Source organism: Bactrocera tryoni, chromosome 1, assembly GCF_016617805.1.
Source record: "Bactrocera tryoni isolate S06 chromosome 1, CSIRO_BtryS06_freeze2, whole genome shotgun sequence".
NCBI lineage: Eukaryota > Metazoa > Arthropoda > Insecta > Diptera > Tephritidae > Bactrocera > Bactrocera tryoni.
The window spans coordinates 1,328,289-1,345,071 of record NC_052499.1 but is presented as its reverse complement, the minus strand read 5'-3'; the positions used below and the strand labels follow the sequence as shown (position 1 = coordinate 1,345,071).

General features: G+C 38.0%; 1 protein-coding gene across 3 annotated transcripts in view; it reads left to right on the top strand.

Moving 5' to 3' along the window:
• The window catches only part of LOC120770974 (furin-like protease 1), a 264,355-nt gene that overhangs the window by 96,564 nt on the left and 151,008 nt on the right, over positions 1 to 16,783 (top strand). Inside the window, exon 1 of one of the 3 annotated variants that reach the window (XM_040098730.1) lies at positions 9,968 to 9,996. The exons of the other annotated variants lie outside the window; for them this stretch is intronic. The gene's annotated coding sequence lies outside the window, so the exon portion shown is untranslated. Of the gene's footprint in view, positions 1 to 9,967; positions 9,997 to 16,783 lie in introns of those variants that run through there. 3 annotated transcript variants of the gene reach the window in all.

Here is a 16,783-nt window from a genome sequence, read left to right as displayed (position 1 = left end):
TAAACTGCAATAATAACTCGAAATGTGTAAATAGGTACATATGTATGTATGTATATGCGTTTAATTGCGTATATGCGCTTGTGGTTATATTTTCGCGTATATTCATGCATCTACACGAAGATTTATTCAAAAATAACAGACTCGTGTATGCCCTTAGGTGACTTTAATTAAATTTTAACATTTTATCATTTTCTGCTTGACGAATTCAATGGAAATTGATACATGTATACATGTGTATAGCCCACATACGTATGCATATGTGTTATTAAATTAAATTTGTAATTTTCTACAATAAATAATGGAATTCGGTTGATTGAAGTAAATTCGTAAAATTCTGGACAATATGAAACAGTTAATAGCTTTCAATTTAAGCTGCGTTGGAAAAATAATATTGAAGTTCAAATTGTTTAAGTTCGAGGCATAACTCAAGGCACTATGAGCAATAGTTACAGGTTATTTGGGTGTTTATTTGTAGAAAGAGAATATTTTTAAGAGCCAAAGCGTATTGCATAATCTGTTACCGAGACAACATTATGTTTATAAGCTGACACAGTTCTTCGAGAAACTACTACACACTATATACATATACCATAAATGTAAGTGAATCAACAAACTCTTAAAGCATAAAAATATAAAAATAAGATATCTTTTGCTAGTATCATCCCAGCATGCTCAAATGTATGTACATCTTTAAGTGTTCTAAAATATCAAGACAATATATGCTATTATATCAAGCATACCTACAGGCGCTTTCTAGTTGCTTCATTATGAAATGTGAATGTAATGCTTAAGTGGCTCGAGGTTTTATATATGCAATTTGTTTTGGTTATTAACGTCTTGTTAGCGTAATTTTCCAGTTTATATACACATATGTATATCGCGCTTATTGCAAGTTCTTGGTTCGCGAAAAGGATATGTGATAACAGTTAACTGCTGGTACCATGCTAATGACATGACGAAATAACCCGCAGATGAAAGGGCACGTTGCACGACAGCCGCTGGCTGACCATTATCTGCAGTAGCAGCTACTTACCTCGACACATTACATAAATCAGCGCACTGTCAAGTTTGGAACATACTTTTTAGAATTACATATCGCATCCCGTTCCTCCATTTCATTCAAGAGCCGTTTTTTCAATGCAGAGATAATTTTTTCCGCACCCCTTGCTTGTTTATGAACTACGTGACTCACACAGCTAACAGCGGAGAGTAGAGAAGTGCCGCAAAAAGCGCTGTGCATACAAAGTTATGATTTATTTAAAAGCGCGCCCGCATTCACGGAACATTCAGCGCTGCAGGCCACACACAACAGCTGCTGGCGGAGCTCTGCCGACATGTCAACAACAAAAAAAAAAAGTGTTGGTTGTTGCAGCCTTGTTTTCACTGGAAATAAAAATACAAAAAAATTAAAACGCAATAGAAAATAAATAAAATCAAAACATGCAAAAACCGCTAGCAGATATTTGCAACAGCAGTGCAGGGCGAACAGAAAACTAATGGTGGCCAGGGCGTGTTCGCAAACAAGCAGATAAGCTTAACACGTACCACTACAAGCTAATACAACGACTACAACTATGCTAAGGAAATAAAAAATAATATGAGTAAACAAAATGTAACGGCTGTTGTTGCCTGTGGGCACTGATGGCATGTCTCTTCGTGGACTTGCGGTTCCTGCGAATAAGATAAATGAACTGAGCATGTCATCATTAGATAAGAGAACGCGCACAAAACCAAATGGAAGCGCCTGTAATCTTGTAATGCTGTAATTCCAAAGCCGGGGAAGGCGGCATTCTGTTTTCATATGAAAGCAGGAAACTTTTTCAGCCAAGACACCCTGAAGAATGATGAAATAATGACCACAGCGACTGCTGCCAAGTCATAAATATTACAAAATAATAAAGCCGCAGCGTGAAGATGACTGCCCTGCCAGATTTGTGGTGTAACGTTAGGTTTTCCTGCACCCCTCACCAAAGCAAAAAAAACACATTTGCTGTTTTTTCGGTTCTTTAAAACACATTTTTTCTTAGTACAGATTCAACGGATATGCTTATAAGAACATAACATGGCAAAAGTGGCAACCCTATTGAAAAATAAACTTAAACTCGAATTTTTGTATCCATATTGTCATAGTTATTTAAGCAATACATTTTATTGAATTACAAATTATATACAGGTGGCAACCTGCTTCAAAAATATTACCAACTTTCTTAAACTTGTTCTGCTTATACTTCACTTATATGTATATGCCTCTTCTTATATCTTATATATGTACTTTTGTCTTAAAAGTTTGTGAGATTTGGCAACTTTCTAGTATTATGTGGACCCAGATCAAAAAACTCGGTTCAGCATCTACTACGGTGGCGATCTGTATACCGCGAACGTATTCGCCTGGTAGTTTGCCGCATCGCTTGTATTACGTTATGAAAGCCACAAACGGTATTAAAGTTATGATTAGTTAGAGCAAAGATAGCAAAACCAAAAGCAGTGTGTGTATACTTCACTTAGCTGCAAAAAAAGTTAAAGTTCCTACGCGCCCTAACCGAGGTAAGTGTAAATCGCCACGTTCATGCTGCATTTTTGCATAACGGTAAAGCGCAACTGAGGCGCTGATTAAATTATATAACGCTTCCATGGCAGTTACTGAGCATCGCGCGGTGAGAGAGAGGCCACAAAGTGCAAGTGCCCAGTGTTGATCGCGTTCCCGGCGCATAATTCCTTGCTGAACGATGGATTAAGTGTTGGGTAGCGTGGCAAATTGATTGAGTAGGCTAAGCACGAGGTTGCGACTTTCCGCTCTTTTTCTTTTGCAACAAACCGCCTGGCTGCCTACTTGCGGCTTCATGCCGTTTAATTGAAAATTATGATTGCACATACATATAATACATACATACAGCAACGGGGTTGTGTCTGGCAATCGAAGAGGAAATGAGCAAAGTTTTTAGAAGAAACTTGTAGACTTACAAAGAAAGTTGCTGATGCCGCATAATTGCTAGCATTTCGTATAATTAATTTATAGAAATGTGGCAAGTTTACCGCGAAGAAGAGTTGCATAAGCTGTGAACCTTTTATTGCTCAGTCAACGAATTGACATTAGGCAGGTCTATCATCGAGTTTAAATAGTAGCCATTTAGACTTTTTAGTGACCAGAGTATACGTTAGAACCACATACTATTTTACCACCATCAGTGGTGTTTTGATGGAGCTACTCCGATTTGGCATTGTCAAAGCAAAGAACGCAGTAACAGATCGAATAGTACCAATGGATGAACCCGCTCTAAGATTTTGATGGTTGGAAATTGCCTTTCAGTAATAAGCTTGTGTATCTTATGGCGAGGTCCCAATTAAGCGGGAAATAAGCATTCTTGCTCATAAGCCGGCTGAGAATTTCATATTAACGCTACTAAACGAGTGAATTGTTGGAATGGGATAAAGCCGTACGGCATATAAATAAAGAAAAACGTACGGTATTATATTGGTATGGGTTGTTTGAGCAGTAACTGTGGAGCGGTGTGACAATATTTTTTATTTATCTGTTTGTCTTAATCCCAATTAGATTGATGTAGGCCAATATACCCTTGCATTGGTACACTTTCATACAAGATCGGCCTACTGCCACTTGACGCGCGTGTTCACTTGAGGACTCAAGCACATTCAATGCACTCGAGCGCCGCTGCTGCAATCCCGCTCGCTGCTTAATGCACATTCCGCAAACCGCAAAGGGAAAATATTTGCAAAGGCCACCGAGAGCCCGTTGTCGGGACATTGCATTGCATTGCTGCGCATGACGCAGCGTATCAATATTTGTGTATGTGAAATATTTTCGTTCCACGACCCACTTGAGCTGGACGGTGTTTGCGGTGGCTTGTTGGCTCTTAACCATTCTTGAGTGACCTCGGTGCATCATTGCCTATATACTATAAGTGCTTTTTATAGAATTTCGCGCATATGGCTCAAGATATATCGCTGTGTTTGTATGTGCGGATTTCCGGCGACTTCATGAATCAATAAATATTCCTTATTAACGGTGTATGAAATGCGAGAGAAGTTGATTGAATGTGAAAATATGGTAAGGCAAGACGCTGTGCAAGCATGCCACAAATTAAGAAGTGCAAAATTGCTTTTTCACCATCATTTATTCTCGAGCAAATAGTTATTGCACACACACTTTTAATTTGGAAAAGAATTGAGCAAAATATCCACAACTTTGTTGGTTTGGTTTCTTTGGAAAAAATTTAAATTTGTCCATCGTTTTTGCTTTTTGTATTCTCAGACCATATTTGCCTTGCCAATGCCCTTAAACGTTCTCTACTATTTCTTTTCTTTTTTTGCGACATCCGCTTTTATCCCGCCAACGTTTGTTTTTCTTAACCCTCTCTGTGCCACAGTGCACCTCCACCTGACTGCGGCCAAATCTATTTGGCTGGCATCTGCTTTCGATGGCTCGCGGTGTTCCACTTTATTTATGGCAACCATTCTATTGCTTATCTACTTTTTTATTACCGTTATTGGTTATTTGTTTCTGGCTTGCTTTTATTGCTGCGGCCTTGTTGATTATTTATTGTAGCTTTCGTTGGTGAACAGTGGCGGGAAAACTTTTCGGAGCCGGGGAGTTTGGAATCTTTGCGAGGGTTTTCAATATTTTTGGAACATTTTTATTTTCAACTTCTTGTTATGTTATGTGGCTTGTGTCTAATTTCTTCACTTTCCTGTTACTTTTTATAAGAATTTCTTTATAAGTAAAATTGCTCCCATATGCTTCCCCGAAAGTTTGTTTATTTGTGGTTCACCACTTGATGAGCATATCCGGTGGTGAGCCACAACAACATTAGCCGACAACCACACAAACTACTATTGATGCATAAGTTTCCACCGCTTCCATTTTTTCCATTACAAATTCGTTTGACTTCTCGCAGCCACTTTTGTGGTTTACCGTAATCGCACACAGGCGCTTTCCTTTTTCAACAAATTTTAAAAAAAAATATGGCTGCGTTTTTTGCCAACCATTTGACATTTGCAATCATAGCTGTTTGGCGTTTCACAACAATAATTTGAAGCGAAATACGAATGTAGGAATGAAATCTTTTTTGCCATATTTTTGGAGTAGTATTTATGAGCATAGCTAGTTTTGCACTGAGATTTGCTTCGCTTCTGTGCTTTTCTACATTTTCGCAAAAACCGCATAACCCACTACAATTGAAAGTTTATACCTGTCAGCGCATGACATTGGCTTTGACGCACTTTTTGCGGCACTCGCGGTTTTCAGCTCAACTCCGAGTGCAAATGTATGCTCACTGTTTGCTTAGGGCGACGAGTTCCGAGAGCAAAAAAGCGGCGAAACCTTTTCATGGTTTTATTTTGTTTTTGTTCGTTTTAATCCACGCGACCGCTAGTGATTCAGAAGTGATTCGAGCTTGCCGTGCTAATATTTTAGGTATTTTTGCAGCACTGGTCTGACCAGTCTCGGGTACTTTTCTAGTTACTAAATTCCTACCTATCTGCTTCCCTAAGTACGCAACGAGAAAAATATTTGTGCTATGAATTTACGAAGTATGATCAATTTGGTGGCTAGTTGCACTTGTCTAATTTGGATTATTATCTCAGTTTTGAGATTAAGCAAAATAATAAAAATTGGAATATGGAACTAACGGAAGCTATGCTTATGAAGCAGGAACAAATTTTTAAGTAACAAAACTTTCCTAAATTAAAATGAATAGCCTGTTAGCCTGGTACCCTCAATGTGCTAATGCTAGCACTCGCTGCTGATTTGCTTGTTTTTGCCTGCTTTTATTAGTTGCTTTTATTAGTTCATATTGAGTTTTATTAATCGAGTCCGACTGCCGACTACCGGAATTAATTTGGTAGAAAAATGTCAGAAAAACTATTGATTACCGGTCGATAAAAAATCGAAATTATACCCTTTGTAGTGTAATATTAAAATATGAAAAAATTAGGAGAGAATGTTTTCGGACTATTTTGTATTATTTACATTTCGACATGTGCCTGCCACAAATTATGCATGCCCATAGATATGTGTGTTAACTGTAACAATGCGCATAAAAGATGTGGCGTATGTCAGCGCCAATTAAACTAAATCCAGCTAAATGAACAACGAAAGCAAAAAGGTACAAGCTGCAATACTTATTTACTGGCGATAAATGCGAAAAACCGCAGAAGTGTTTACAAATATTTATTGGCCCAATTTCGTGGCGACTGTTATTAATTTACAATGAAAATGCCAGATTATAAGCTACAATCAAGCGGTCATTGAAGTTTTAATTGAAATATTCAAAACAAAAACCGAAATGAATCGAGTTGGAAATTTGCGCTGAAAAAACGATCGCCTAAAATTAAATGTATTAAAAACGAACTAAAGCCAATTGCCATTTATTTAGTCAAAATTATGAAAGTGGTGGCGAATAGGATTTAATTTGTTGCAGCTTTAGCTAATGCGCTTAAAATTCCAACAGCAACAGTAACAGCTTTTGCGTGTACATGTGTGTGTGAACGCCATATTTTTTCCACTGCCCTTGTTTTTCATCTGCAGCGTATTCTTAGTTCAACGAGCTTGTGGCGTGTGTGTGTATGAGTGCGTTGGCAAAGTGTTAAGCATAATTTGTGCTATACATGTCATACCTACATACATACATGCATACACACACTGCCGCGTTTATTTGCAGATAGTCTGCCATATGAAGCAATTTACATTCAATTTTGACTTATGATTTTCACATAGTCACACACACATTTATATATTCATGTACGAGCTTATACGATGTAATGCTTATATAGAACCCTTAAACAGTTGCAACACTCAGACCCAAGCCACCACATTAGAGCTTATATAATTTGTTCGCTACATATGTCGTAGTATTGTTAATGTCATTCTTTGTGTTCAGCGCGCTAATTGTATTTTCCATTTTATATAAGTAATAATGCGTTTTCAGTTTTTTATTGCCGACTTTTAGGCGATATTTATTATTGTTTTTTTTGCTTGCTTGCTTGCGTGACTAATTGTGAAATCATGTCATCTAGCAGTTGACTGCTAGCCACAATCCATGGCTTGTGTGGCTGGTGTTGCCACCTTTTTCGAATTTCAATTTCATTTGTATATTCTTAATTTGCTATTTATTGTTAGTAACTAATTGCCTACAATACTTTCAAATTTTACATCTGGCTTTCAAATCGTTCATTAAATTGTTATTTTCAGTTAAAAAATTAAAACATAAAAAAAATTAAAAATTGAAAAAAAAAAAACAAAACGAGAGAAGTGAAATTTGCAAGTGACATTTTTTCACATATAAAGGTTGTACCCCGCTGAAATTTATCTGTTTCAAGCATATTTGCAGCAATACTTGCAACATTTACCAACAAATAAATTTCTACAACATTTTTTAGAGTTATGTTTTCATTTCTTTCGGTTATTAAAAGCAGCAAAATTTAATTAAAAATCACTCAATCTCCATTTTAGCAAGTCCTGCATTTCTTTCACTAACCTTTAGAGGAAATTGGAAGAAGGCAAAAAAAAGACTGAAATAGTTGCAATGCTTTAGGCCTCTCGAATTTATCGTCCAACTTTATGTCAGCGTAAGCAAGTACCGTTTATTTCACTTGCTGTTGGCTAATAAAACTCAATAATGAATTCAACAGCTGCCACTGTTGCCATTGTGTGAGCATTTATTTCGGAATTTTATATCCAAATAATTTTGCTATTTTCCGTTTCATTAAATTTAATCAATTGAGAGAGAGATTACTAGACTCAATTATTTTGACTATGTTGAAGTTAAAAAAATCCTCCCGATATCCAATTTGTTGCGGTTGTACATACAGTAGTGTGTGTGTGCGTGTGCATTCACTTGAAATTTATTCACTAAAAGCTTTTATCGATTATTTATTATTTATGATCACTTGTGCTATTTGTGATTTATGTGAAATTTATTGATCTCAAATTGTCTAAAATTAATAATTTGTAAGTGGCAGATTACTCGTTACTTATATACATATGTGTGTGTATATGCTGTGTCGGAATATTGCTAAAAAAAGTGATTGCCAGTTTTTATAATCAATATGTAAATAGAGAAGCAATTCGAAAGTTAACTGACATTAGAGGACCACAGGGCGTATGATGAAAGCAAAAAATTATGCTCTCTGAATATCGGTTATTGGCGGAACAGTTAAAAAAATTCTAGACAGAAATAAAAAAATACGAAATGATTCAAAATATTGTGATTATTTTGATTTTCCGTATTGTCATATTTATAATATATTCTTTTGAAAACTTGCAATTAATAAAAAATTGGATGCCGTGAATCAATTATAACATTTTGAAGGTGAATAAGAAGGCATACACGTCTTGACCTGAATATTATTTAGTTTCTTTTTATTATGTTTTATTTCTATATTTTGAGAATGTTTATACCGTTAAAAATTAGCATTGCGTAACGTAACAGCTGTTCAAAAAGCATAAAGCAATTCTTCTGTAATAAAAAATTTTGAAAATTCAAATACTATAATTCTTCGGAATTACTCTCTCTTGTAAAGAGATCCAACAGTGGCCAGCAATAACTGCCCCATGCTTGCCATCCGCCGTACTTTATAATCTTTCAATTTAATTATATTTTCTTTCTTTATGATATTTCGCTTTTAATTGTTGTCTGGCAACAACTCAGCGCACTTGACTTGCTTAAGAGAGACCGCGCCAGGGCGGAATTTTAAATGCACAGCATTGTTGTTGCATTCCGCCGATCCTAAAGGCTATCAGCTGCCTTTATTAATTTTAATTAAGCTTTTTGACATTTTGCTTTCGCAAACAATGCTTGTAACACACAACATACTCCACGTACTTACACGCCTAGCATAAAACGAACGTCAGCGGTAACAAGTGAGCGCACGCTGCAGGAACTGTGTCAGCGACGCTCTCTTTCCTGTATTACATGCATGTTGTTGTTTGGCATGTCATCGTCATGCACTGCAATTGCGCCCAACACCCTACTCCCCGCCAACGCTTTTTTACTTTACGTCGCGCTCGCAGTCGCAGGCTTTGCGTTTGTTGTTGGTCACCCGCAAGCAGGCGTGTGTTGTTGTATTCGTCGCTGTTGTATTTGCAAGCATACTTTGATCTCCGCCCTGCGTTTGGTCCTTTGCCTGCCCTTTGCTTATTGTGTTCGATGGCGGACATCATTGACAGCCAGTTGGCCGCCGCCGCAGTTGCTGGCCACTTTCCTCACCGCTCTTGGGGCTTATTCATGCTTCTGCTTCCCACTTATTCTGCCGTCATTTGTGTTAATGAGTGAGACGTAGTCGGTGTTTATTGTTGTTGGAAATCGCATTTAAGGCTGACGGCGGGTTGTGTTCGGGCATGCCTTGCGCACGTGGCAGAGTTCTTTCAGTGCCATGGATGCGCTTCGCTGCTTTCAATAGTGTCGTGAGCGGCGCCTTGCTGTCGCAGTCAACACATTTATTTCTTTTGCATTGCCATCGTCATAATGGGCATCTTGCTCTTGGACAAAATTCCGTTTAATGACATCGTCATGACCGATATTTGCTTCGGCGTATAAACGTGTGAACTTGTCATTCCTGTCGAGAATCTCTTTTATGCCATTCCTTTCTGTAAATGCTGTTATAGTTTTGCGGCGCTGTGCCTCAACACGTTTGTCATTTTCTGTTTCATGTATTGTTGTTGACTCAGCAGGTTACACGTAATAATCGTGAAAATACGTGATAAGAACTATCAAAGTGATGAGGCAAAATAGATTTATTGTTCTAAGCTCTATATCACAAGAAAGTTAACATTTCTTTCCAAAAGCAAATTTGCTTTACAGCTGCCTTTTATTGAGAAAAGTGAGGTCTCATTGCTCCCTCTATATTAAACTGCGATAGCTGATAATCTCTCGTGAACTGCAGTACCTTTATATGTATATTATACATTGATGACTATTTCTTTTATAAAAGCAATTTTTTTTCATTACAGGTAAGACATGATGAAACTCGAGCGCTGAGGTAAGACAGTGTTGAAATTGAACTTAATGTTTTCAGTAGACTTTTGTGTCACCCAGAAGCATTTTTCCCAAAAAAGAGTTTAAGATTCTCACAAGTAACCACTTTCTAGTAAAATATTTCTTTCCACAAGACAACCTAAAGTAGTCAATAGCCAATGGTCGGAGGAGCCCTAAGCATGTGCTGTATTTGGTATAAAGAGTATATATTTTAAAACGATATTAATATTAATATTTTATTTTGACTACTAAAGCATTACTATGTGTAATCTCTAAATTTTTTTATGAAAAAAACCAGAGATGGGCAGTGACTTAGCATTTGTTCAAAGAGCGTGAGTCATTGAATACGAACAAACAACGAATAAACACCGATTTTCGCAAACATGAACAAACGATGAGCGCGAAAAACCAGCACTAACGATGAGATAAAATGCTGGTTCGACTCCAGCAAGCAGACTGATTCTATTCAATTGTTGATTTGACCCACAGTAAGCGCACTTGCACAAAGTCATTTTGTAATGCTCGTTAGATTGCGGTCGTGCCCGCCCGTAAGCATGAGCAAGGAGCATACTACTTAAACAGTAACGCCGCATCCCAGTCTGAAGCAATGCATTTCCCTACATAAATTTTTACTCCTTCTATAACCAAGTGGTTCTTTTCGAAAAACTTTAAGAGACAGTATTAAACATTCAATGCAGTGGTAATTCCAGACTTTGGTTGTGTCTGCAAAGGCATTTGTTCATTTTTATCTCATAAATGCTGATTCAACATATCAGAAGTCTATTTTAATATTTTAAGATCTATAGCGTGTTGGTGTGTCCTCCAGCATGTCAACTTTTAAAAATATATCGAATCATTAGATTTCAATTAAGGTTTCAATTAAAATTTCAATTTCGATACTCTTGTGTGTAGTTGTTTCTTGAATAATGAGTTTCCTACACAAATTTTCCATAGAATTTTCCACATTCCCACAACAATTGACTTCGAGCTGCAATTCCTTTCTTGCTTTTTTGCTGTAAAACACTCGCGTGTAATTCCGCTTTTCCATTTCACTGCAGAAGCCATTGGACTTCACGTTGATGAGTTTGCTCTGCTGATGAAAACTGTTCGAGTGTAGGCAAATATGCCCAGCTTCCCGCGCCAACCACGCTTACCACTCGCTCGCAGTCCGTTGAGGAGGGCTGTGGCGGTGTAAATGAGCGGGCATTGGCGCACAAGTGTGCTTGGGAATTTGATTTCAAGTGACAGTGCACACATGGTGAAACTTTTATTTTCTTCCCCCCTTCCCTCTTCCTCGCAGTAGCTGAAATGTAAGCTGTGAATGCAAATATGCATCACGGATATGTGGTATGTGTGTGTGAGTGGAATGCAAGTGAGTTTTTCCCATTCAAATAAGTTTGCGTCAATATGCTAACGGATGTATAATTAACGCATTCTCGTGAATCGAAATAGTTTTTCTCATAATAAATTTCAACCTCAATTGGAATGCACAAACACTCCCACATACGCGTCCATAAACGTAACGCATACCATGGTTTGCATGTGAGAACTCTCAAACGAAAACTAAATTAAAAACTTGCCTGCTCACATATACATACATATATACACATACATACTCCCAGATGTGAAATGAGTATAAAATTTTCTGCAAACTTTTTAAAGTGCCGCGTATGTCAAGCAAACTATAATAAAATGTTGTTTTTGCTTTGCAGTAGTAGTGTAAGGGAAATTTTAATGGGAATTAGTACATAGTAAGGCTCATTCGAAAATTTTGCCAAATGGTTGTGCTTAAAACTATAACTTTTTGCATTCGCTGTAATTTTTTTAGAAAAAAGTAGCTTTGTACGCCAACTTGATTTCAACTCATATTCAAATAATTGGGTTCCCCTCCCAAAATTCGACAAAAGGCTTTCTCCAAAGGGAGGTTATCTGAACTTAGACAAAACCAGCGCACAGAAACTCAAAAGTCATGACGTTATTTAATTTCACCCATTGGGGATCAGTTGGCTAAATTGAAGCTGTACTAAGCACGACGTGAGATTACAGATATCACTAACACGACCAAAACCAAAAAATACATTTTTATACCTTGAACAGGGTATATTAAGTTTGTCACGAAGTTTTTAACACCCAGAAGGAAGCGTCGAAAACCCTATAAAGTATATACATACATATGTATATAAATGATCAGTATGTTGAGCGGAGTCGATTTAGCCATGTCCGTCTGTACGTCTGTCTGTATATGTACGAACTAGTCCCTCAGTTTTTAAGATATCGTTTTGAAATTTTGCAAATGTAATTTTCTTTTCAAGAAGCTGCTCATTTGTCGGAACGGCCGATATCGGATCAGTATAAAATATAGCTGCCATACAAACGGAACGATCGGAATTAGGTTCTTGTATGGAAAACTTATTCATTTGACAAGGTATCTTCACAAAAGTTGGCACAGGTTATTTTCTAAGGCAACAATGTAATATCCAAAGAAACTGTTCCGATCGGCTCACTATAGCATATAGCTGCCATACAAACCGAACGATCGGAATCAAGGGCTTGTGTGCAAAACTTTCGCATTTGACGATATATCTTCACGAAATTTGGTATGAGCTATTGTTCATAGAAATAATGTAATATCGGAAGAAATTGTTCAGATCGGCTCACTATAGCATATAGCTTTATCTTTAGATGTAGTAAAACACATAGTTACTAAAAGAAATGCACCTGTGAAGGGTATATTAGCTTCGGTGCAGCCGAAGTTAACGTTCTTTCTTGTTTTTTTTTTTTTTGTTTTCCTGCAAATTTCGAAGATATTGGCTGTAATAAAGTAGACTCGATTAGCTCTTGATTAAGGGATGGTGGTTCAAAACAGTGACATCATAACTTGTAAATTTTAAGGCATTGTATAACCATCTAAATATAAAAGAGTCACAATGCCAAGAAGATTTCTTCAACAAGCATTATTTACCTCACTATGTCTTCCTTAAAGCGTCACTGTGATTAAATCTGGAATCTGAAAACTTTAATTAGCGTAAATAATAAAGAAGAATTGTAATTCTGTACAACAGGAACTACTCGTGCCGAATCTGCAACACTTCACGTTTGTAACTCGGTACTTGCTTTTGTTGTTGTTGCCGCCACTATCGGAGCTTAGCTCTTGTAATCGTCATCGTTTGCCAACACTTATCACAATTTTATCCACAGCAGATCCGCTTACTATTGCCAATAATCGGCTGAACATTGGGGATGAAGCGAATATGGTAGATGCGACGCGAATAGAGCAACAACAACGCAATGCCAGCGCTCAGCTCAGCTTTTGCTGTGAAAATGCAAAGGCAAGCAAATGTGTTGGATTTAACTTGGGCTAAGCGCTGATAAATTGGTAATCATAAAAAGATATGCATGTCTGCGTGAATTTGTACAACGTCGCGGTTCACAGTTATATAATATGATACTGCTGTTGTTGTGAAACGTTTTGTGTTGTTGTCTTTTTTTGCTGTTTCCGTTACCGTTTCTTTTACTCACTTTCAATTTGTTATTGGGTTAATTCAATCAAGCCGCACACACACATCCTCCGCAATACTCGCTATCACTCACACCCATACAATCAAACAGACCCGTATTGGTGTTCGAGGCCGTCGCCGGCTTCATTAGCGCTGATGCCGGGCGCTGGCAAATTATGTCGATTGCTGCCAATAGCTGTTGTTGATTGCACTGAGTAGCATTGCATTTGCATTTATGTACATACCTGTGTGTGTGTGTGTGTGTATGTGTGTGCGCGAAATTTTTGCTGAATAAAGTCCTCCATTTTCACTCACTTTGGCTGCTGACAATGAAATACTCGAAGCGCATCGATTTTACTGTGGATTTATGTATGTGTTTGTTGCGTACTTGTTGTTGTCGCTGCTATTGCGCTATAACTGATGGCGATAAAGGCTTTTGTTAGCACAGAGCGCTAACTGGCTACGAGCAGCTAGTTAGACTCTTGCTCATTTCACGATTTCCTTTTGCGAGTATTTTGACGAGCATTGCTTCCTAGTAGTGGAGCGCACACACATATATATGTATGTGTATACTAATTTGCCATGCCGTCCATTTGGGACTTTGCTTTCGCGCAACAACAACAATGCACACAGAATTTATCCAAACTCAGCAAGTTTCCAGCCTAACAAGGTTCAGCACTTTGGAATTTTTCACAATCCTCCGGTCATTCGATTTGTATTAATTATGGCATACAATTAGGCGCATTTACTTCGATTCGACCTTGTTGCTTGGCCTTTAACGTAAGCTAAGAGGCTTCAGTGACGGTAGGCAAACTAAATTATTAAACAATAGTTCTTCAAATATGAGAAGCTATCGGAAGAATAATTCGAGTTAAAAGCTTTTCAAGGACCAGTTGAGGATGTTTACTAATATAGAAAATACTAAAACCTTAACGACTTTAGCATTACAAGAATTATTTCTTTTGGTTTGGAAGTAGAAAAATCCTTTCATCTGAGAAGCTTATTCTTATGACAATTTTTGGAAGCTAATGTGAGCCTGAGAGGATGGAGTGATATTGATATCATCGGCCTCAACACCCGCGCCGTTAGTTCTGCTTTCTCCAGGCTGGACAAGGAAGCAAAAGAAATGGGTCTGGCAGTGAACGAGGGCAAGACGAAATATCTCCTGTCATCAAGCAAACAGTCGTCGCACTCGCGCCTTGGCACTCACATCACTGTTGACAGTCATAACTTTGAAGTTGTAGATAATTTCGTCTACCTTGGAACCAGCGTAAACACCACCAACAATGTCAGCCTAGAAATCCAACGCAGAATAGCTCTTGCCAACAGGTGTTACTTCGGACTGAGTAGGCAATTGAGAAGCAAAGTCCTCTCTCGACAAACAAAAACCAAACTCTATAAGTCACTCATAATTCCCGTCCTGCTATATGGTGCAGAGTCTTGGACGATGTCAACAACGGATGAGTCGACGTTGCGAGTTTTCGAGAGAAAAGTTCTGCGAAAGATTTATGGTCCATTGCGCGTTAGCCACGGCGAATACCTCATTCGATGGAACGATGAGCTGTACGAGATATACGACGACATCGACATAGTTCAGCGAATTAAAAGACAGCGGCTACGCTGGCTAGGTCATGTTGTCCGGATGGAAGAAAACACTCCAGCTCTGAAAGTATTCGACGCTGTACCCGCCGGGGGAAGCAGAGGAAGAGGAAGACCTCCACTCCGTTGGAAGGACCAAGTGGAGAAGGACCTGGCTTTGAATGTGAGCCTGGAATTTGCATTAAACACATTTACTAAATATGATTCCCCAATTCTGACGTATTATAAATAAATGAATTATCTAATAAAATCCAAAAGTGAATCTAATCGTTTGTAATTAACATGGCTGTTATATGTTGTTCTTTGGTAATTCCATGATATGTTTTAATTCAATCGATTCATACAAATCGGATATAAATGTAATATTGCATATAAATGATGTACTTTTACATGAGTCTCTTAGAAGTTTTACTCCTATGCATTTTTTTCTACATTTAAGCCTCTTTTTGAAAATGTTCTATTCTCGAAAGTTGTTAATCGTATTTCTCTATGCTACTTTGTTGTGTTCTGTGATTTTATAGTAACATATTTTTAGGCGCTGAAGCAATAATTTCAGTATCGTACTTTATTTGCGCTGATTGTGTAATATTCAATCGTTATTTATTCATATTACACTTGTTTGTTTAGATATTTACTCTCATGCGCCTATTTGTATGCTATATTTTTGTATACCGCATATTATTTTTATTCAGTTTACGCCACCAAAACGGAAATTCCAATCATTATAAACAAGAATAATTATGCTGATACCATAATAACAACAACAAGAGCGGATATATTGTACAATATGTAAAGCTCTGTGCAGACAATGCTTCATAATTAATTTACCACAACACGCAAAACACGTTTCGGAAGTGATTTGTGCAACAAATGATGTTGCCGCTGCCGACCAATAAATAAAACAGCGCTGCTATTACATAATAACAATTCATATGTTATTGCATTTGCATGCATGATTTGATTGCTTTTGCGTGCCACAAACAAAAGAGTTTGAGCGAATGCCTGAGGGGTGCTAATGTGTGCCAATAACTTGTTGAAAGTCGCGTATAAATTAACGCTTACTCAAATTGTGTTCGCCACACCACTGAGTCACTTACCAATGTGGGGAAACATGCTGCCACTCCCCAAGCGCACGCGTCGAGCAACGCCGACATGTGTTGCAACAGAGAGGAAAATTAATTTTTTGGAAGCATGTGCGCGGGGAGTGGAGTGGTAGCCTGCCGTGGAGCGCTCGCATTTACCTGGGTGTGTGTGTGTGTGTCCCTGTGGTGTTATTAGCTTATTTGCATCACGTTATAGCCCAATTAAGCTAATTTGTATACAAGTGTGTTGCATAAAAGCGTGATGTTGCAAGTGCAGTCGCTGCGCTTCGAAAGGGTGGATGGAAGTGCTGCCTGCAATGCGTGTGTGAAATGCAAGAAGTGTCGGGAATTTCAACTTGCAATGTAATTACGTAGCTTTTGTTGCACACGTACCTGTTGTGCTTTGTTGCACCCTGGTGTATGCTGCACTAACTGGGGCGCAATTGATGCCGCAAATTGTAGCTTGACATAAAGAACGGCTCGTTGTATGACTGATTGCATCCAACAGGTGTGTTTGCCACTCCCCACAGGCATTTTGTATACATATATTTATGCGTCTGCGTGTACGAATTTGTACATTCACCTAATGTGGCACACATGTACAAGTGTTTTC